The 23,972-nt window shown below is 43.2% G+C and overlaps 1 protein-coding gene and 1 long non-coding RNA gene across 3 annotated transcripts in view; one reads left to right on the top strand and one right to left on the bottom strand.

Moving 5' to 3' along the window:
* The window catches only part of LOC144770085 (uncharacterized), a 204,075-nt gene extending 191,288 nt beyond the window's left edge, over nucleotides 1-12,787 (top strand). For both annotated transcript variants that reach the window (XR_013598791.1, XR_013598792.1), the window contains one exon: nucleotides 11,847-12,787. This is a non-coding gene — a long non-coding RNA (uncharacterized LOC144770085). The remainder of the gene's footprint in view (nucleotides 1-11,846) is intronic.
* Nucleotides 1-23,972, bottom strand: part of PITPNC1 (phosphatidylinositol transfer protein cytoplasmic 1) — a 1,067,253-nt gene that overhangs the window by 582,517 nt on the left and 460,764 nt on the right. The gene's annotated exons all lie outside the window — the stretch shown is intronic.

Genomic DNA, 23,972 nt, shown 5'->3' with positions numbered 1-23,972 from the left:
CGTCATCAAAAGGCGACTGCTCAGCGCTACCCATCATGTATCCACTCAATTATACATACATAATCGATGCGAACTCCGTTCCTTTTGCTCAAATCCCTGGAGTGGGGGATAGAGTAATTCCAAACACGAACAGGAGAATATTGTTAATAGCAGACGCACATATGGGTGATGGTCTTAGACACCTTAAGCTAAAGGATTCTCTGGAAGAACTGCAATCCACATACTGGTGGCCAGGAATGAGCCTGCAACATCACATATTTGCAAAAAACTGTCCAAACTGCAACAAAGATCGCAGTGGCGACCGAGACGGTGTATTGCCATGGCGTTTCACTCAATAAAGAATTAGGCTATCAACATAAAAAACCCAGAAGGAATAATGCGTCAAATTAACATATAGAGACTATCATCACTTAAAATGTAGACCCCAGCTCTCGGCTGACGTCTGAACTGTTATAAAAAGATTTGCGAGTCTATAATGGCATATACGCATGGGGCATGCTACATTCTGACCATTGCCCTGCTTTTAGCTCTCGAGCTTATGGGGGGTGTATGGCCAGCATGGGCATTGCATTGCGGGACTCTTATCACTTCCTTCCTGAGGGAAACGGGATGGTGTAAAGAAAAAACCAAGGCATAGAGCAATCTATAACGGCAAAGGTATTCGGTTCGGGGCTGGGTGGGTCAAACATTTAATAAGTGTCCAACGTAGTCTTAATAATCTGCCAAGAAATTCTCTGAGCGGTCTCAGTCCGTACGAACTATTGTTTGGGACTAGAATGTTAATCCAGGACATCGATAGTCAAACTTCAGTGGTTAAAGAAAAATGCTTTGATATCAAAGATCGTTTGGCTATTTTACAGGACTTAAACGAAAAAAGAAAAGACCTGAGCAACATAAAGTTGAAGCAACAGCCAACAGCCACTGAAGAGAAACCACCTGTCCCAGCAAGGCCTGTCTGGATTCCAAAAATCGGGGATCTGGTCAGAGAAAAGATCGCGGTAAAGAAGGAATTTGGGCCTTCTTACAGAAAAGCAGTACCTGTCTTGTCTGTCAACGGGACAAGATCAGTGGTATTACCGCCCCTTGCTGGTAAAAAGGAGAACCGACTTGTATCCATCGACCTGGTTAAACCACAATCATGTGGCCGATAATAAGTAGTAGGCCAAGTGGACTCCCAAGAAGTAGTAGAACACCAAAGTTTGCTACAAATACAGAGGTTCAAACTGAGAGACTAATCACAATTGATAAACCTACAGTGAATCAACAAGGACTATGCAACAAAGCCATGGAACTTAAACCTCTTGAAACCCAAATCAAAATCTTACATCAAGAAACACCAGTCTACAATGATGTAACCACAGACTATGCTAATGAAACAAAGAAAATTCAAAAAGCAAAAAAGAATCCAGAAGTAATTGAAACAATTGACAGAACAGCATCAGGCTACTTCATCAACTTCGATGATTTTTCTGAGGATCCGAGTGAACCTCAGGAAGAACCAACAACAAAAACCTTTAAAAACAAAACAAAGGAACTCTTTCATCAACTAAAAGAAACCTACCTGATTTCTCCATGGATTGAACTTTGGGTGGCACTAGGAGTATTCATCCTCATACTTTGGCTCATCATGGTACTATGCTTGGGACATTTCATTGAGGGAAAATATGTTACAATGGACACAGCAAGTCAGAATATCAACTTGGTCCTGAAACCACACAAGTCTTCACACATCGAGAAAAGAGAACTTTCTTCAGTAAACTTCACAGCCAATCCTATACCCGGTGGGGTAGCATGGGACAAAACTGATTACGAAATCTATGGTCCGGTCGAGCTCCTGAAGTATCCTCATCAATTCAAGATTTCATTGAGTGACTTTATAAAACCAAGCACATTCGCTGATGATTGGTATTTTGAAAGTATTAATGATATGATGTCAGATCTAGTGATGTCAGCTAAATTTACATGACATGATTATTTACAAGGTTCATCTAATTATGACCAGATGTATTGTTATAACCACTATGGTAACCATTATCTGCATAAATCAGCTCAACCTAGAAATGTTTTAAATTATAACCAATGGGAACATTGTGCAACTCCACCAAAAGGAAGTTCAAAAACATTTTATGATAAATTTTCATACTTCTCAGGGTTTAACACAAGTGATGCAGAAACATTTTATTTTAGACTGTTAAATAAGACAGGAATGAAAAACATGCTTACAAACACAAAATTAATCTATTCAGAGACATTTTTTGAAAATATGAAAACATTTGGTTTTGATTTCTGGAACAATAATATTGAAACAAAAACGATCTGGGGTACAAAAGATTGGCAAGTGCAAGGTATAGAATCATTATTTAGAGCCAGCATGATCCCAGAACAAATTATATTTTTGAATGATACAATTCAACAGACAACCTGTCTTGGCCTAGCCAAAATTAAAGACTTAAACAAACCGTCTATTCCAAAACCAACACCCGACAGTAATAGCACTACAGATGTTGAGATAGACGTATCCCATATTTTAAACCAAAACAGAACATATCCTGATTGGAAAAAATGGTTGATCTGGCCAACAGACACAAATAACTGTCAAGATAGATTCCTGAACAAAAAACAGGGGTTGACAATAACCAGGCCAGACCCTAGATACTCCCAGAGACAACATCCAGGGATTATAACTACATACAGTGTAGGGAAACTCTGCCTCGAATGGCTACAAACATCCACACTGGCAGAAATTAAGCAACACTTGACTTTACTTAAAGAAGGTGCTGACTTGCGTGATTTCATTATGGGACCACGCAAACAGCGTCAAAAACATTTCATAGCGGCCTCTATATATGCAGCTTACAACGAAGCTTGGAAAGTAACTCAAATTGAAACAGCAGAGAAAATACGGGAAATTGACAGTGTTAATTTGGAAAAATCGCTTTCTGTTGTGGACAATGGGTTAATGACTCTGTCTTCCAGAATATATTCACTGGACAGTATTGTATCATCTGCAATCGATATAATAGAACAAGACTTACTGATGTTACAACACGGTCAGTCCCAATTGCGTTCTATTGTACAGCTTGGCTGGACGTTACAAAATCTGCGTTCAGGCTACGTGCCTTGGTGTTTAATCAACACAACTTCACTATTCACTATCTTTAACCTTACTGATACACAAATCAGCTTGGCACAAAAGGGTGCATAGTATACAATTCTGAGCATTGAAAAACTTGAGAGATTACCATTGACAATGTCAGAACGACCTGTCATTGAATGGATAATACATGGAATCATAACTATTCCGATAACGACTTTCCAATTTCGATACTGCCAGAAATATATACAGGCAGGCCAGTATGAAAGGTTGGGTAAAGGATACATTAAGTCAACATGGAACTTACCTTATACACACACATGTTACAGTAATAAGGGACAAAGTGTATTTCTTAGTGGCAATAATTGTGAAAAATCAATAAGTGGTATACTTCTGTGTCAGGGCATAAGTTTACATGGGGCCTGCGAGGGGACTTCAAATAACCTTTCATGCCACCAGCTCGGCACACCTGCAGCGCAAATAGAACCATTCTTTAGACGGCTTTCTAACGGGAGCTATATTCTAATCGTGGATCACAGATGTTGTGGCTTGCTGCCAGGAAAACCTTATCTAGTAAGCGTGACTTCCATGGTCATTTGCTGTGAGCGAGTATTGTTTCCAAATGACACTCCAGACAGGGAGGGAAAAATTTGGCCCAGTTTGAATATCTCTTCTATTCGAATTGATACTTTAAGCAGAATGAAGACTGTGCTCCTACAGACGCCAGTTCACTTGACGTCATCAAAAGAAACGTATGATCTCCAAGTTGCAAGGACAACGGGAGAGATACATGCATTGCTATCAACAAATTGCCCCCTACACTTCGCAGAAATGCTAAACGAAATCTTAAATATTTCTGATACAAATGGTATCGCGAGTGTATTTAAGACGGTTTTTTCGGGACTGTTAACCCCATTCAAAGCAGTCCTGGGTATTTTTCCAAATTTCGTCCATTCCATCTTTGGCAGACTTCCTCTCCTGTTGGGACTCGTAGCAGGCATCCTATTTTTGCTAGTCTTGCTTCGTTATGGCAAGCCATGTCACAGACAAGACTCCAGCAACAATGGAAGAAACGATCCTAGCTATACGCTACCGGGACCGCATAACTAAAGTCCTTGGATTAGCCCGGCTAAGAGATCTAAATAGGACCTGGTTTCTTTCGTTCAGACCCATATGGCAGAATTGTGTCTTACCTGTATTAAGATGCATGCTATGCGGCGAAAAATGCGTGTTGGACACCGGTCTTACACTACAATCAGAAGTACCATTGGATGCAGATACTTTGTTGGGTCCAGTAAAGGCTCATGCATTGTGCTGTCCCCAGCGGCTACCTATCCTGATGACGGCATTCGTGGAGACTTCACCACTACGATTGAAGGGTAGTGAAGTACAGGATGAGAGCAGCATCAACCAGGTACGACCTTCTGTAAGTAGTACTGGTCTAAACATCACTGAAAGCGAACATGCGCATAACTGCATGGTAGCGACATTTTCCAACTTGGTCGAACTTTCACCAGAAGCAGTAGACTGTTTTTTCGAGAGTCTGTCTGAAATGATGTTTTCTCCAGAACAGAGAGAATGACTTTAAGCAAGATTGCACACAGCGTTCCCTGAACTCTAAATTTGGCCTTCGGCTTTAAAAACAAAGCTACTGACAATTTTTTTCCTTCCTCACTGAAAAACGAAAACTTTTTTTCCCAAACCCAAAATATTTACCTTTTGGCACTTATCTTCTGCTTAAAGTAGAACTATTCTTGGAGAACAGAGCTTCTATTTTTAGGAACTCTAGGGACAATACGTTACCTCAACCTCTAGCTTATGTACAAGTAATTGTATTTATATGTGATGAGATGGTCTCGCACCTTTTTTCTGTATTAAGAGCCATTTCATGTGTAATTTCGCAAATCATTCATGCTGATATATATGTGCATCTCTTTTTTGAATGATTATACTGCTTGAATGCGTACAGTACCTATACTCATTTTCGTGTATTTCGCATATGCCATTTTTGAAATGCTAAAACATGTATTTTGGGGTGGTTGGTTAAAACATGCACTACTAGTTATGTTTACTATTGCTTAGTTAGTAAATATGGACATAAAAACGTGGAGTGGGTGTAGTATGTTTATCTAGGGACCTGTATCGATACTCCTATTTTCTGACCCATGTCCGATTATTATTCACTAATGTCCATACAACGGCACAGAAACCCGTTTTCAAATTAAGTCATAGCGCATGCTGTCACATTGAGCAAGCACTATTCCTCCAGCCCCCTAGAAAGCACACCGAGTTCTCTAAACCAACCAAGCCTCCAGCAAACCTGGGAAATCCCCGCTGCTATTGTTTTGATTTCGTTCGAGAACTCCTGTAAAGAATGTAGGAACGACCAGTTCTTAATGACATCTTTTATTGACGTCTTATGTCCATCCTTACGTCAAACCCGGCACCTTTCAGGTATAAATATACAGACGCTGCCCTAAGCAACGACACGGTGGTGATGAGCTTGGAGCAGTGACTACTTGCCGGAGAGCCCAGCTGATGCAGGAAGCCCACGGACGCTGCCCCTCCCTCTTGACGCGCTGAGAGAGACGCTGCCTTTTCTCCTGCCGAGAAATCCAGCTTCCAGCGTTTCCAACTTGCCCTTGCGGGTGATTGGGATACCGAGTCCTGAGACAGAGATACCAGCCCTCCTACCTTCTAAATCCCAGGTACTGAACTGACTAACCCCTTACAGAGAATTCTTGAGTCAGATTCTTGGCAAAACAAACTTAACTTAAACTGCTACTTACTTACTCCCTCCCACGTATTAGGCCTAGGTCAGGTACACCGGGGTAGGCATAGTTAGAAGCACCAGTTGAGTACGATTAGTCAATGTATATATGTATGTATATCTTTTATCCATTTTAAAGTATCATATGGCTAAGAAACCATATCAATGCTTTTACAGTATTATTTTATAATCCTGCTTTTACTGTATGCACTTTACTTAACCTTAAGTATTGCTACTGTAGCAATTCATTTCTCTTGTATGAGAAAAAGAGACTGATCAATAAATAACACCTTTTATTGAACACGCCCATCTCTTCTTTCTCTACAATCTGGTGGAACTAAGTATGCACGTACTGACTGAGTAAAATATTTGTCTTTTGTTTTCACACGACTCTGGAGATATACTCTTGATTAGGGAGAGCAAAGTTGTCATGTTCTATGGTTGTCAGAAACTAAATCCCTTCTTGTCTATCCAGGGAGGTTAAACTCCTCCTCGCCTATTCGAGAAAGTTTCTAGTGAACTCTGAGCTAGCTGGCACACAAAACATAAGTCTAATATCGTCAGTAGAAGACCTAGTTAACCTCTGTCCTACGTCTATACTATTGAAGATATTATTCCAATGCGCAGAGCCTATTGGGATAATAGGAACTACACTACACCATGCTGAGTGATGAAACATGGCGGACGCAGCTATAAGCATGAATACAAACTAAAAAAACACAAGCCAAACCAAAAGTAGTGCACTGAAACAAAATAAAAGCCCATAGTGACCTGATTCATATACCAGGGGCAGCCTCCAGGGTAGAACAAAATGGCCCAAAGGCGGGACAAATGTATGGTAATGACCAATGAAAAAGGAATTTGTACAGGCACACAAAAGAACCAATGGTAAGGGATGGGCATGTTCAAACTCACAGACTGAATACCTCATGTCTCGAAGGCAGCACATGTGCTGCCTAGGCGAGACCTAAATATGGAGCACACTTAGCTGGAAAGGATCATTGACGGCAACTGTGGTAAGTAAAAGTAGTTTGCAATGGATGTTGTCTGTCTGTTTGAGGGTGAGTGTTTATTTGAGACCAGGTGTATGTGTAAGTATGTGTGTGAGTGAAACTGAGAGTGAATGACAGGTGGTGAGTGAGACTGAGATTGAAGCCCAGATTTACTGTTCTTTGACGGAAGGCAATACTCCACCCAAGTTGCTGCGCAGCCTTGCGTCAAAGGGAGAGATATGGTGTATTTTTCCTCTCCCTGTGAGCTGCTGCACTTTTAGCAGCCTTGTGCCGGTCCACACACATTTGCGCCATAGTGCAAGGGTGTGTGAATTCTGTAATGCATAGGTTTTATACTGGAAGGTGTCTTTTCCTGTACTAAAGCTAAGCTTTGAGGCTTTACTGACTTTGCATGTGTGCTATATAATGCAGCATACATACAAAGCTAGCAAACGAGAAGAAATGAAAATATTCCATCTTGTTACGCCGGCTTTGAAGAGTCCACCTATGGAGCGCCCCCTTGATGCACAATAAGGCAAAGCAGAGCACAGCACAATTTTTTAGGTTACTTTGGGATACCCATCGACATGTGTTGAATAGTAAATCCCAAACTAACAATTTGTGCTGGGTTTGCATCATATTATTGACGTAAATACTGTGCAAACCATTAGTAAAGATGGGCCTGATTGACAGTAAGTATGAGAGTATGGGTGAGGTTAAGAGCAAATGCAAGTGAGCGAGCATGAATAAGAATGAGTGCAAGGGGGTGGTAGAGTGTGAGAGTGATGTGTGGGTCATTTGACATGACATCCTGGAAAAATCAGGGTCAAAGGTCAAATGATGTCACTTCCTGTCATGTCATTATGGTCAAAGGGTAGGAGATGTCACTTCCGCTACCTTTGGCATTTTGGTTTATTGACTCTCATGGCGTGCAGCCCTGATTTGAAAGTGCGCTTGTAAAACAGTAGCCCAAAGCGAAAACATTTAGTGGTGACTGATTGTGGGGTAGTTATTCTATCCTTGTTGATTTGACAAGTGAGGAGGGTGGGGGGGATCATGGTTTAATTGGAGCTAACGGTATTCACTTTGGTCCTACTATTCAAAGGAAGTCCTGGAAGGGTGTTTGGGAATCCGGATTGAGATGCTTGGTAAATATCAGTCTTATATCCACACAGAGTGGATGACCAGCTCGTGTGCAAATGGGTTTAGGGAAGTGTACAAAAATCACTGATTGTTCTCTGACAATCAGTCCTCCCTAATCTAGAAACTGAGAGTCAGAGCTTAGAGTAATGCATGATACTCAAGGCCGTCTTCTAAAGGACAGCTGTGCTCAAGCCCCCTTTGATCTGTAGCCACTATTGTCAATTAAAACACTAGCCCTCTGGGAGTAGCACCTGCTACACCTAGCTCCCCGTCTGGTATCTTTGGCAGTGCGGTCGTAACCCCTGGTCATAGGAGTCATGAACACCCACATCTGGGAAATGTATTGTAACTGTACACGACTGTTAGATTATGCCAGTAGTTCCCTCTTTTTTAGAGGCCCTAAAAGGTAGCTAGGAGGGAGCTACACTGCAAAAGTGAATTTTCTTTTCATTCCTAGCAATATTTATGCATTCATAAACTATTGCCCTGTTATCCTAAAGGGCTAAGCATCTACAATGGGGAACTGCAATGTGCAATTTATCTATCATCAGGGCACATAAAACATCTTTCATAAGGGCCTTCATTATAATGACATGACCCCCACCCCTGGGACACCTAGGGAGACCCTGGGGGCACATAACATGCCAAAATAATGTAGTTTGTCACTTTTTAAAGTGCCACTACCACCAAAGTCGAGCTTGGACACGATTTACATTCAAAAAGTGGTGCTGCAGCACAGGGCTGCTTTTAAAATGACATTAGGCTCTCAGCAGTGCACACATGCAAGAGCAGAAAGGGCTGCTGGACTCTAAACTACCCTATTATGTACTAGGGACGTCAAGGTAGTTTTGATCTCCCTGCCCTATTATCTACTAGGGACTTACAGGGTAGTTCATGCCAATCATAGGTGTACCCTAACACATAGTGTACCCTCATGCAAGTGTGTGTTTTCACTGGATGCTTTCAACATAGCACCGGCCCTGGGCTTGTCCAGAGCGGAGCCCAAGGCACTCAGAGTCAGAAAATCAGCATCCAGGAGCCTCAAATGGGGCAAAAAGTGGGGGGACACTGCAAAACGGTCCAGATTTCCAATATGTATTGAAAGTACAAACTGAGCACCCTCATTTATGAAAGAACATAATTTGATTTAACTTTATGAAGATTAATGATCTCTTATGTGACAATTCTGTATCATTTCACTCTCGCTCTCAGTCTCATCATTGTGGAAGGTGTTTCCTGATGCAACTGAGTAAGGAATGGAAACTGTGACTGTTCCTCAGAAAAACATAAACCATGTTTTCCTAGTCCTTCAGCAGAGGCAGCAGGCAGGCTTGTTGCCATTCACAGGGCTACGACTCAGGATATGGTTTGGGACCAGAAGAAACGCAGAGTAAATTAGAAAATACTTTTGTTTGAAAAAAATATTGACCACATTTGGCCCCTTTCCAAGCATAGGTGAAACTGTGTTGAAAACAGAAACATGAGAATGAGAAAAAACGGTACCAACCAATTCCATTAAATTAAACGCACATCACCAACTCAATGGGTAATAGGGGAGAATAAGTGATTTATTGTTTAAAAAATAGGCTGCGTTGTAATAAATGATGTGAATGTCTGGAGACAGTAGATGGTACACTCAGTTGCTCTGTTTTCTAATGCATCAGGAAGAGGGCCTGTTTGCCAACAAAGCTCTCTGTATCAATTAACTGCAGCAGAGGGAACATCATAACTTGCTTCTACAGTTTGCTGGCGAGTTGCCTTTTAAAAGAACTTAGATAATAGTGGTGGCAAACAGTTTACTGGCAACACCCGATCTGCAGTACATCAAAGCTGGCACTGCAGAGTTTAATGCAGGGCACACGCCTATCAAACGTTATACGAACTCTGAGCAAAGGAGTGGTAGCAAAATTCTCAAAAGCCTTATCTAGTTTAGTTGGTGGACCCCTCGCAAGCATAATGGAAAATGCCATTTGAATACTGTCCAAGCAAAGCTCGGGAGTTCATTTCTTTTGCCTTACTTGCACCCCTATTTGCCATCAACTGTTTCATCAGATAGTAGTTGCTTGCAGAGAGCGACTGATATGCTAGAGACGTTAACAGGGCCTGTGCTTCCATTGCAATGCACCATTCTCCACCAAAGACCAACCCATCACCAGAGGACAGTAGCATGTTTTTATATGGGCATATAACACCCCTGTACAGGCACTGCAAGAAAAATCTTGTGCTATCGGAATTCTAGTGGAGTGTTTGCACCTTCAAGTTATATCAAGATGGGCTAACCCCTCCTAAACTCAATCCACATCGCTATAGAAGCACAGTGTGCTATCGTGCTTATGACAAGCTTGCACTGTTTTATGCATCTTGTGTGAGTTTCATCCATTGTTGGTTCAGAATGGTCCATCCATTTACAGACAGGCTATACTTGTGTGACACTGAAATCACAATAGGATGTTTCACTTACAACTTGCTCCTCAGTTCCGAAAAATCTGCAAAGGCCATTGCTGGGCAGATGCTGTTGATCTTGAATTTCCTCTTTCTGCCTTATGCCCGGGAGAAGGCTGTAACAATCTAGGATTAAATCCAGCTTCTATACCAGTGACTTTTCTGACGGCACTAACTCAGGTCCTTTTTGACTGGTGTGCCAACCTCCCTTAAATATGCATTGCTCTTCTTCTCTTGCCTCACCTGTCAACAGCTTTTGAGACACTGGATGAAGGAGACGCTGCACTGCCTGATGAGGAGGTGTTCCTAATCGCTGTTCGATTGAGCACAAGACCGGGCTTCAGATTCCTATGCACCTTAGGTGGGCCAGCTATTTGTGAAGTTCTTCAGGCCTCTATGCCCTTAACCGCCTCGATTATGCATTGTTACTTTGAGCTAAAGACAAGCATTGTGTATAGTTAGTTGAAGACACTGGGGTGGTTATTCTGGACTCCAGCGATGCAAGAAGCTGTAGGAGACAACGCAGAACTCTTGCCAGGTACTTAGCTAGAAAAATACCTGGACGCTAGGGCTATGTGGTAAGTTGATATATATAGTCTGAAACAAGATGCAATTGAATATCAGCTTTATTGCAGTACAGAGTAGGTAGGTCTATCCCCTGCCTGGCCAGAGCTCCAACTGCCAACAGGGCAGATGGAAACTCCAGAACAAGGAACATCATAGTGTTCTAGAGCACTGGTCAGGAAAGCATGAGAAGTACTGTACAACAGGCTACCTAAGAATGCTTGTATACGCACTCTAGTGTGTTCAGAACAAAACAATATTAAAAATTGATGATTTTACCCAAATGTTATACATATACATGGGTCTCAAATTACTACACATCCCCCTTTATCAACACCAGCTTGGTTATAATAAAACCACCTGTAAGGAGAATGTCCTTTCAGATTGCTCTGCCTCTAGATGAGAGACATCGTTTCTAGACCTCTAGATGGGAGACGGCGTTGTAAGGGCATGCGTTGTAACGTATGCCCTTACAACGCCGTCATTATAACAACAGCGTTATTACATCGTATAAGTTTACATTGCAAGTCGTTACAACGACTTGCTGTAGGGGGCAGAAGGTGTTGGATTTACAATCCAACACCTTCCCTGCTGTTGCACGAACTGGAGTAGGAATAGTAGATTATACTATTCCTAAGTCCAGCGCGCCCCCTATAGCAAGTCATTGTAACGACTTGCGATGTACCGCGTTGTAATGGCATGCAATGTAACGCATGCGTTATAATGACATATATTCCTCTAAATGAACTGGGGTAGAGATCCAGCGGATTGAATATTTGCATATTAATGAGCTAGAGATCATGGCTTTCATACTTTGCTTTCTGCACTGATTTCCTTGCAGGCTTGAGATCGAGGCGTATGCTGCTACACACATGATTGGTTTTCTATAATAATTCTAGCCTGTGCCCTCCCAGGATTGGCCAACATGAAGGCAAAGAAGTGATCCAGTATTTGGCAGTGCCTTCGACTAGCAGCTAGAATGCCTATGTCACAGAATTTTTCTGAGATTTGTGAAACAGTCATATCTGCTTCCTTTAAATGTACTCTTGCTATTTTACATTAATTTTTGCCTTTTTATTCTTAAAGTAGAAACTTGTTTTTTTGTTTTGCAAATCACTACTGTAACATACTGTTGCCAATAAGCATCAACAGCTGCTGTAACTGTAACCAAGAGGAGAGGGTGACAGACATTGTTTAGGTGAACACATGCAGTGGCAGCATTTAATGAGAAAAAGGTGTTACTGAAAATATACACTTTCAGCAACCTTTTGAATTAAAACTGACAGCAATTGGCAGAGAGGTGGAGAGGGTAACATTTCATAACAATAGACTCAATATTCTGGCTTAATTAAAAGTGGCCAAATTATATTGATCTAATCAACTGAAAGATAAATATGACCACCAACCAACAACGGACTTTGGCCAGTTGAATTCATCCCTAAGTGGGATACTTCATACGCTACTGAGGGACAACATCCTGCAGGTAAACATTGAATTTGGTCAAAAGCTCAATCCGCCCTCGCAGTCCCAGTTTGTACTATAACCATAACTTTAATAATAAGACTAAAGAATTAATCTTTAAGTTTCTGATGCACAAAGTCAGACACACGAAGTAGAAATAAGAATAAGAATGAAGGTGTGTGGAGAGGGAAGTGCAAGCCAGAATTCCTGAGGCTAAAGCGAATAGTAGTTGAAGTAGTGACCTCCAAATGATTGTACTAGAATAGATTTGCTTCCATCAGTAAGAACTGTTCAACTGGGACGACAGTCATCACGGATACAACAAAGGCTGAACTGAATTGTTGGCTGAAACAAGATGCAATTGAATATCAATTATAATATTATATTATATATATAAAATTATAATAATCAAATATAAATATAATAAAAAAAAAAAAATATATATAAAACAATCCTGTGCTGGATATATTCTGTATTGTTACTACTGCATAAGGGGGAGAGGAGGTGTTTGATTTATTTTTCCTTGGTGGGGAGGGCTGGTTATTTGTTGCTGACTTACATATAATTTTTTTAAAAGAACAGATGATGGGCGACATGCTGAACAAATCAAACATTCAGCCCCAGTTACAGATCTTGGTTGAATCCATCGTTTTTTTTTGCATGCCATGCCATTCCAGTTTAGACCCAGCCATATGAAAATCAGTCTTGACCCTGCTCCCCATGGGAACACTCCAGCCCGCCAGGTTCTCTATGGACCTGAAACAAGCATCCTGTGACCAGCTTCCGGGCATCACCCCTCATCAGCCAGGCTAGCTTGAATCTGGTGTAGTAGGAAGCACGGGACACACGTCTGGGCATACTTTTCCCACTTAGGGCTACACATGCAAAAAAACAGGTGATGGACGGAATGCCGATCAAATCAAACATTCACTACCAGTCACCGATCTGGGTTGAACAGATTGTTTTTTTGCACGTAATTCCATTTCAGTTTAGACCTAGCCATATGCAAATCAGTCTTGACCTTGCCCCCCATGGGAACAGGCCAGCACTCCTTGTCCTCCCTGGACCAGAAACAAGCATCCTGTAATACAATTTGCAGTGTGAAATTCAGCAGTTCAACTAATAGCTAGAAACTCCTGTCCCAGTGGGCCACTGATGATTCTGATCCCTCAATCCTTAAACATGAGACAAGGGAGCCCAAGGTTCTAGCTACTTTAAATAGTATTTTCCCGCTTTGAAAGAAATCCCCAATAATAATAAAAATGCAACATCAGTTTAAATATATTAACACAAAATTAATCAGCTCAAGTAATATAACAGCAAGAAGGTTGTTTATATGCTTTTAATGCACTGAAAATTCTTCCTCTAAATAGGTTCCGAAAAAGAAATCCCATTATATAGTTCTACTCAAGTCTTTCTAATGCCAAATTTCTATCATCGCCCCTTGCACGTTTTGTAATGGACTCAATAACCAAATATGTTAAAACATGTGTATTACCAATAAGTTACTTTTCAAAATTCCTAGCTATAGAATAAATGCCATCAACATTTCTTATCACTTTATCAACTCAATTTATAAGCTGGAAAAGTTCTACGGCCCACCTATTTCTTAGGACATGTATAAGAAAGCCCATGTACTGCATGATCAGGTCGCCAAATTACACTTTTTGAAATTTTCTTTGTGACTGGAGAGAAATGGGTTTCTTAAAAAAAGTTAAAGTTGTTCACATATAGAACACTAATAAAACTCACTAATTTACGTAGATATTATCTTAATGGCTTGTAACCAACTTAGCTTTAAGAGACCTAGCTCGAACAATCATGGGCGTGCTGGTTGGAGGGCGCTCCAATCTCCCTGTTTTGTCCCTACACTGATGGTGAGCTTCCTCAACATCAATGGGACATTCCGGGTGCAGCTGTCCTATGGGTCACTTATACTGGATGGGGATTTCAATTGTGTGGTAGACTGGGAGAGAGATCGTTCCAGCCTTCAAGGAGAACAGTCTGCATGACTGACTGTACTGTCCTAGTTTATGATCGCTCTGGGCTTCACGGACCACTGGAGGGCACTACATCTGCGGGATCAGGGCTAGACAATTTTTTGGGCCACAACTCTGGAATTGATAAGGTAGCTAGGATGGGAATCCTTGCAAGGGGCCTGATGGCTCACTTGCTAATAGAGCTAGTGTGGGGGACAAGCAAGGCGACTGAAATACGGAGATGACGCTTAGAAACCTGGCTGCTGGCATAGTCCAAACACTGGGCTTGTATGACCCAGTCAATGGACTCTGATTTCCAGACCAACCAGACATCAATTGTCTCCTCAGGAAACCTTTGGAAGGCATTTGAGGCAACCCTGAGAGGGGGTATCATTAGCTACCAAGCAGGGGTTAATTGGAAACAGTGGCAGGCGATGCTAGACTTAGCGAGCCAAAATGCTGACTTGAAAGCAGCCTACCAGACTGCCCCATCCGAAGATGCATTAAGAAATTTGACTTGTACCCAGGAGATTCCCAAACAGATCTGGCATGCCTCCCAAAACTGCACATAACAATGGGGTAGCCAGGCGAGTAAAACCCTACAGTGGCATTGTCCTAATACTATGCACAGAGATCCTATAGCGGCTCTAATAACTGACTCAGGTGAGAGTATAGGAGGGGAAGGAAACATTGCTCAAGAAATTTCTAAATACTATGAACATTTATATTCCTGTGATCCGTGAATTGATAGCAATGCCCTGGCTGACTTTGTAAATTACCTCCCAATGCCCCGACTGAGACCAGCAGAGAAGGAATTACTTGATATGGGGGAAATGAGGTATGCCCATGGACAGCTTAAATTGGGAAAGGCACCAGGCCTGAATGGGTTTCCTTGTGGAGTTCTTTAAGACATTCTCATTGAAAACTATAGGTTCCACCTATCGGATGTTTTTATAGGCGACAGCAGAGGGTAGGTTCTCACTGGCTGCCTGGACGACAGAGCTGGTGGTGCTCTACAAGCCAAGGCGCCCCTAGACCACTGTTCATACTACCTCCTGATCTCCCTCCTAAACACAGATAGATTCAAATATATGCCAAAGTACTTGCAAACCGGTTAAAGTTATTAATTCATTGGGATCATTCGGGGTTCATGGTTGGACAAGCGACCAGACATTATATTAGGGAAGTTTTTAATGCACTGGTGAGGAGACCACAGAGCAATTTTCCTTGCAGATTTCAAAAAAACCTTTAACTCTGTTGGGTGGGTCTGCCTCTTCCCTCTTTTGGATGAACTACATTTTGGCCTCAGGTTCAGGCAGTACATGAACTTACTCTTGGTGAGGGTCAGGGTTAGAAAGGGCGACTTCAGAGACATTTGAGGTGCGGAAAGGCACTAGGAAGGCCCTTATTTTTCACTATGGCCATAGAATCATTGGCCAATGGATACACATTAATGCAGAACACAGGGGGTTTGACTGGGCACCAGGAATAGAGGACAGGATTTCTCTCTACCTGGGCGATGATCTAGTTAGGCTGAGCACTCTCAGCTGTGGTCAGGACCTCGACTGATGCCGCTCCTACAGATCTTTGGGGATTTTTCAGAGCTTCACCTAGAAACTACAAAATCTATTCTGTTTCGGATAGGGACTGCATTTCCCGTAATGGAGTGAGTGCACAACCTGCTCATAGCAGAGGGGGAGTTTCGACACCTGAGCATTTTGATTTCGCCGGACCCCCGGAGGGCATGGGAGGAAAATATTAGACCCCAGCTCTAAACGGGCGCAATCGGAGCGATATGTTTGTAGGCGCTCCCCCTCTCCCTCGTGCCACAATCTTGAAGATGAATGCATTGCGGAGACTGGTGCCAGTTCCAAATTATTCCCTACAAACTGCATTGTACCTTTTTTCATAAAATTAACCCTACGCTTAGGAACATCATCTTGCAGGATGGCGAGGTCAGAATCGAGCTACAATCTTTTTTTTTTTTTAATCGACCTATGAGAGGGTATAGCAGTTGCTGATATAATGTCCTATTATAGAGTGGGATATCAGGTAGTCCTCAACCAATGGTGGTTTGATTTGGATGAAGACCCAGCGTATGAATCTGACTGATGGGCGATGTGAGACACACAGCTGCCACGTCTTCTATATGGAGGCACAGCACGATTGGATCTCACACCTGCCACGAGGACAGTATTGAAGATCTGACACAATAAGCTCAGGCTTCTGGGCTGGCAAGGTGGGCGTACCAAAGTCGCTCCACAGTGGGTCAGCAACTATTTCCCACAAGTCACCTGGTGGATGGGTTTCCGACGATGGGATCTGATTGGTATATCGACATTGGGGGATTGTGACGAGAGGGACCCACATGAAATCTTTCACGGAGCTCCAAACCGGCTTTCAACTTCACCACAATCAATTCTTTCTTTATTTACAGCGTTGGCACACATTGACACCGTATATTACAGCACACAGAGTTCCCAGATTCAAATCTCCTGGAAGCAAAAGTGTTACCCGCAAAACTGCAAGAGGGAAACATTTTCTTGAATTTACAAATCCCTAATGTTGAACACTTCCGGCTCCTTACAGCAATTAGGAGAGGCCTGGAAGAACGAGCTGGCACCCTTAAAGATGATGACTTACGAGAATTCCTCACCACCCTGAGAGAATCTGCAATCGCATCCAGATTGCGACTTCTCCAATTGCAATATTTACACTGCACATATTTTACCATAATGCAGCTTTCTAAGGGGGATTTAATTCCGTCCCCGCATTCCCTGCTATGCGTGGACTCAGAGGGAGAAAACAGTTGGGAGCTGCTGGACCTTGGCTCCCTTTTGAGTGTGAGTTTTGTCCATGGTGGGCACGGTCCACGGCTGTCAGGTCCCGCATGTGCCTCAACTGACTCTCCTACATATTCAAACTGACCTGGACAGTAACTGACGTTGTTGGGGCTTGCCCTGGTGGTGGCCAAGAGATATACTGGCCAGAATTGAAAGAACATAGACCCCCGTCAGGAGACGGGTGGCAAAAAGGGGTTAGACCATTGTCGGGGTACAGAAAGGCTGATGTATATGGACAGGGGATGCCCACGTAAGCATCCGAAGATACCGGCAGACAGGGCTCTAAATAGGGGGATTTTAATGAGCCAATTGATAGACACGAATGGTCATTGGATGCGAAGATATGCCTTTTTGAGCCTGGACTTTGAATTGTACCACTGATGTCTGAGACACAGGGAGCAGTTTCAAAGGGACCAAACGGGGGAAATGTATACAACCTCGTCAGTGTTAACCCAGCGACAGGTGCAATAAAAGCACTATGTACGTCTTTGTTATGCAAAGGAAAAAGCAATAAAATACGTTCTAAAAAAAGAGACACAGCTCGTTAATATCTTAATTATGGTTTGTTTGGCAAGTTGTTATCAATAATTAGTTTAGGATTTCCCAGTGCCTTTGGAAAACATCATACATTTTGGTTTTGTGCACTCTGCACTTAGGAACGCAAAAATTAAACACATTTTTTCTGCAATTCTGAAGTGTGCTGAGAGATTTAGATAGGATCTAAACAAATCAAAACACTTTAGTTCTGATGCACAAATGATAACTATTCACAGACACTTCATCTCCACACACTATATTTTGTGTGCTATTTAGTTTTATTTGTACAATTGTATGTATGTGCAAAGTTAATTGCCATTTCAATGGCAAAGGTGCAGTCTGTAAAATACAATGCACTACCACGCAATGCTTTCGTTACATTGAAAAAAAGTCCGCCCTTAGGCCTATTAAAGGTAGATGGGTTGCGAAAGCTTGTCGTTCTAAAAAGTGGGTTGTGGTTCTAAAAAGTTTGGGAACCACTGCTTTACAGCATTAACTATCAGACAACTGGTCTGAGACTTCACAAATGAAAATATCATATGGCCATGAAACAAGAACGCCCCTTCCTGTGGGTTTTACGATTATAATGTTGTACTTACTTAAACGTGCTATGTTCTGACTTTGACGACCTGTGTATCCGGCTCTATTATATTATCCCTTCGCCCAAGGATAACATTTCGTGCGACCTGGCACAACTACTTTGTGAAAAGTCTCCAGTGAGTCATTAGGTAATCATGTTATAATCTTGGTTGGTCATCTGAAAGCACTTGATTGATTTACTCTGCCCATTTCTTATGCGTTTCTTTAGATTGCAGAAGGGATGCGGTTAATTGATTTACTCTGGCTGAGCAGCGTCCGCACTCTCCAGGACTCTGCAAATAGTCGAATCTGGCGTGCTCTGTATTCAGAGAAAAATCAACTATCCAAGTCAATTTTTCAAATGCACCTTCCTTGTTACTTCTGTTAATGTTTAGATCACAGAGAGAATTCTATTTATCAATTCACAAGGACTGCTCTGGACACAGTTTCAATTCTTTTTCCAACATATTGCGAGTATGTGCACCTTGGGTAACTCTTCGGAAATCTCATGCCCCTCTAAGAGTCTGTCGGTTTCCGGCTGCTTTAATCTACTCAATAGGTCTTCTGCATGCTCAAATTCACACTTGATTTAAATCAGATGCCCCAACGTGACATATGGCCCACTTCTAATAAAATATCTGTGTGCGTTCAATTACTGTGCCCGGGTAGCACTTCTCTCTCCTGTTTTGAGCATTGTTAAATATATTTATGCTCTGTCACTCACTGAAATGATCTAATCAAACACATCTGGTCTGTTTTTGTCTCAAAATGATGCCATTCATAATTGTTGCCGGTCATATCCATCCTGAATAGGACTCCATGCAATTTGTGACTTAGGAAGTAGTGCCTGTGTCAATAATATCTCTAGAAATCTGTGGACCGATCAATATACCACTTATGGTTGTATTCTGTTGATGTCAGATTGCTTTTGTGGGGACCACAGGATAAGCAGGAGCTGCTGAGCATCAGCATGTGGCTCGAGGCTGAGGTGGTTTGCCTCTGAGGTTCCAGGGTCCTCAAACACAGCCAAGTACAACCACTTCTACACTTGAAACTCAGTGGTAGAGAGAGCAGTCACTGGCTTCTCCTGGAAGTTGTGTGGGTAGCTCCAAGCACAGGGACTCAACAATCTCTGACCAGTGCAACAATTTGAATGTCCAAGCCAGAGCTTGTCAAGTACTTTAATACACACAAAAAACGTACCGCTACACAATACTTTAGACAGATTTCACTGGCACAGTGCGATATATGCAGGAGTCAGTAGTTCCCCTTTTTCTCTCCTCCCCTCAATCTCTCAACTTATTCATAGATTTCAGTTTGTCCGTGGGCAAGTTTAGGCATCAGCCACGTGTGCAGTGCTAACTCCTTCAATAAAGTTCCTCCATTCAGTTGCTCACAATAGCCCCAACAGTTAATCCCACAGCCAGCACAGCAATCTGTGGAGATTTGCTGAGGTACCATCCATCGCAGAGACCCACAGTCCACATCTGGCTCTCTCTCTTTCTTCCAGGAGGCGATGCCACCCGAGGTCAGCTGTGAGTGCTCCAGCACTCATCAAGTCCTCTGGTATCAGCAGAGGAAACTGCCATCTGGAGCCTATGAACGCATGCACGCTCCAGAATCATCGCAGGACTGCGGCTGGTTGTAAGCCCTCTTCTGGATTTTGGGTGAGTTGAGTGCTGAGCCTCCGAATCAGAGGTCATGGGACCACCTCAAAGTGCACCTCTGCACGCAGCAGGACCTCGACTCAGGTCACAGTGCTGGTTAAGCTGCATTCAGTTTTAGCCAGTTATCACAGTGGTCCCACCTACTCGGGTACCACCTTTGGCTGTCCCTGCAGCACCGTCCGCTTAAGCACAACTTCAGAACTTTGCTGCATCATTTTTATTTCTGGTACAATTTCACGACTGCAGTGGAACAGTCTGCATGGTCACCACTTCTAGACAATGCCATGGTGCAGTCTGCTAGAGTACAACTTTATTATCACAGCAACAAAGTCTTCTCAGGTACAAAGGACAATGCTGTGGAGCAGGTCGCTTGGCTAGAGTGAGTGCGCTCCAGTCCAGGAGCATACAAATTGAAATTGAAATTGAAATTAAAATATTTATAAAGCGCACATACACCACGCGGTTTCTTGGCGCTAGGACATAAAACCAGGAGGGAGCGAAAAGACGGCCAACTAACATGAGAAAGCTTGAGTGAACAAAAATGTTTTTAAGGATTTGCGGAATTCTGAATAATGGGTGGAAAGTCTAAGGGAGGAAGGAAGGACATTCCAAAAGGTAGGCGCAAGCGTAGAAAATTTTGCGCCACCTGACCTCTTCTTCTTGAAACAAGGGACAATCAGAAGAGATTGTGAAGAGGAACGCAATTCTCTATTGGGACAGTATGCCTTGATCTCAGAGGAAATAAAGTGGGGGGCTGTCCCTGCCCTTGCCTGGAAGGTGATACAACCCATCCCATCCCATCCCAACCCATACCTCTCCTGAGTCTCTTTAGGTAGACAGACATTGAGCTCCAGGGTCAGCTGCTTCTAATTTGCCTTCGACGATCACACCACCTTCCGGGTTGGTGCACTCTTTCCCTCTCAGAGCGGGATGGTTGCTTCCAAGCGCTTCAGGGTAGGGAGACCGGTCTTCCTTACAGGTCTAATTCCAGGTGATGTCCCCTTACTTCTGGGAAACTGGCTGTTAGGCTGACACCAGCTCTGGTTCCACAGAATTCCTCTGAGTACTTCCTTCCTACTACCCGGTCTGGTAGCAGCGCAGGGTTGGGGATACGGATGGTCCTCCACACCTCAAACTGACACTACAATTTAGTGTCTGCCTCTACCAGTACAGGATGTCGTAAACCCACGACTCAATTAGGGTTGGGGTATAGATCTGCCAGTACCACTTTTTAGGGTGCTGTATGGGTGGTCACATTTTCACTTCAATGAGGTCCTGACACCATCAAAAAGTGTGGGTAGATCCATTTTTGGTCCTGAGGAATTGCCGTCAATAGATATCAGGCAAGAAACATGTTGACCTATTACACCAGCACATATTCCCACATACCTTAGAGTGGGAGAGTGCATTCTTCTAGTTTTAACCAGGGTAGTGACCACAACTCATTAAAATTGTTCTGAGTGGACCACTAATCCCGGTTTTAATTCACACACACACACACACAGTATCACCACCTACACTCGTATTTCACACTAGGACCCTCACACGCACTGCACCCAACGGCTTAAGGAATAAAGATCTCCGCTAAGTAGGCCCCATCACGGGCGCCTGATCGGGTATTGCAGCGCCGACCCCAGTAGGAGCAGACCCAATGATGAATCAAGACACCTGCTTGTTGGGTGTGTGAGAGTCTTTTTCCGAAAAGGAGGAATCCCTTCTCTTGCTTTTGTGAGTACCCATACACTAGGGCTCACTTACTAGATCACTTACCTCTGCCTGCTATTCCCATTAGGAACTGCATACCTTGTTGGTTACACTAGTCATTGGGCATGTATGCCGGTGAAAGCAGGCGGGGATGAGGATTCCCTATCTGCACTCTCGGAAATGCTTTGGGTTGGTTCTTCTTTCATGTGTCCATCCCAGCCCGTTCTCCAGAAACTCTCTTTGTGTAGGGTAATGCTCCTCAAACTAAGGTCCTCTCCAGATCATAGCACCCACAACAAAGGCACAATGGTGTGACCTTTCTGCACCTAGCCATCAACAACCACACTGAACAGTGATCAGGAAAGGGGCAAAAGGCTGGCCAGCTTCACTTAACCTGTTGACTGTGGCGCGAATTTCGCCTCGGTGCGGGTGAGATAAAGGGTGGGCGTGGTTCGGACGGCCCCCGGTCGTCCTCCGCACACGCCCACCGTGACGTCAGACAGCTGGGGGCCGTCCGACGCACAGAAAGGGTTAAAGGATCCTTCATACTCTGAACAACAATCTACCCAATGGCCCTTCGAGCACTCAAATTATTGTGAGGTTGGGGCCACTATCAAAACAGCTGTTCATCATGCAGGGCACATTCCCGTCCAAACAGTTGATAAATGAAGTATGCTGTATTTACATTTTTATGTACTCAATTTGCCGTTTTTGTATGTCTTTTCTCTGTTCAGTGAGCAACGTTCACATATATTTACTTTGTAACACCAATATATTTAGCCACCTTTGTCTTCAAAACTTGTTCGTTTTTCAGATCCTTACTCAAAAAATGATTTTAATATTTGTTCCAAAAAATATATGTTACTATGAAACCATGCCTAAGTCATAAGTCCTCAATTTCCAACCAAGGAAATATAATTTTGTCTCTTCATCAATAAATTGTTCATAAATGATTCCTCCATGTAAAGCACAGTCCTTACATTTATTCGTAACACAGTTACCCAGAACAAGAGGGAATAATCGGTTCTGTTCATACTTTCTTTTCAATGATGTATTCAGCACTGGCTTATTTTTACCACACTGAAAATAAAGCCGAAATACATACAGAAACGTAAGTAGTACGGTACTATCCAAAAATATGGCACAAGAGTAAATAGCAGTAGATAAAATTAAGATGAGGTAAGAGGAGGAATTCTGCAGAACGACCCCTAGAGGCAGGGGCTTTAGTATTGTAAATTGGAAGATGGAGAAGGACAGCAGGAGCAGATCACAAGGGGTCAGAGCAGAGAAGATACGTGCAAAGGAAGGGGATGGAAATACAATGTAAACTACTAAAACAATGAAACGTTATTGTTATGATCGGTCCACAGATTTCTAGAGATATTATTGACACAGGCACTACTTCATCATTTTATCCATGATCAGAATGACAGTCCTGAGTTTTAGGGCAGCCCCACTACATGTACTATTGGATCACAAAAGGTAACTCTGTGAATGCCTCTGCTGATGAACAGGTGGGCGGTAAAAAAAATCACATTTCACTAATATTCATTTTCTCCATGAAGGGTGTTAATTCTGGAGCTATATCTTGACATTTACTACGATTAAAGGGGCAGGACTAGTCGATTGCTGCTACAAACTTAGGGGCCGATTATGATGGCGGACGGACCGGAGTCCGTTCGCCACCATAGAGTAGGAGGGACCGTCCGCAGGGGCAGCGGCGGTCCCTCCGTGCAAATTACGATGTGACCGCCAGGGTGGCATTCACATCCTGTATTAATAACATTGCGGCGGGTGCTGCTTCAAGCAGCACCCACCGCAATGTTAAAAATGCATGTATTACATTTACATGCACAAAGCGGCAGGCACCGCGCGGTGCCTGCCGCTTTGTGCATGTAAATGTTGGGGGGTACCATAGGTACCCCCCATGTGCACCCCCCACCCCCCCGACACCCTGGGGGCCCGCAACGGGCCCCCAAAAGCCAAAGTCCACATGCTTTTCCACGGCGGAAAAGCCGCCGCGGAAAAGCATGTCTCCGTGCAAATCCTAATTTGGCTGACGGTGTCTTGCAGACACCGTCACCAAATAGCCCTCCACACCCCCCGGATCAGCGACGGACGGACCTGCCGTTCGCCGCTGGTCCAACCGCAATCCCACCGCCATCCTAATCTGGCGGTGGGTGTTCTATGTGGCTGC

This window comes from Lissotriton helveticus, chromosome 7 (assembly GCF_964261635.1).
Source record: "Lissotriton helveticus chromosome 7, aLisHel1.1, whole genome shotgun sequence".
Lineage (NCBI taxonomy): Eukaryota > Metazoa > Chordata > Amphibia > Caudata > Salamandridae > Lissotriton > Lissotriton helveticus.
The sequence above is the reverse complement of the archived record's forward strand: the minus strand, read 5'-3'. Positions and strand labels throughout refer to the sequence as shown.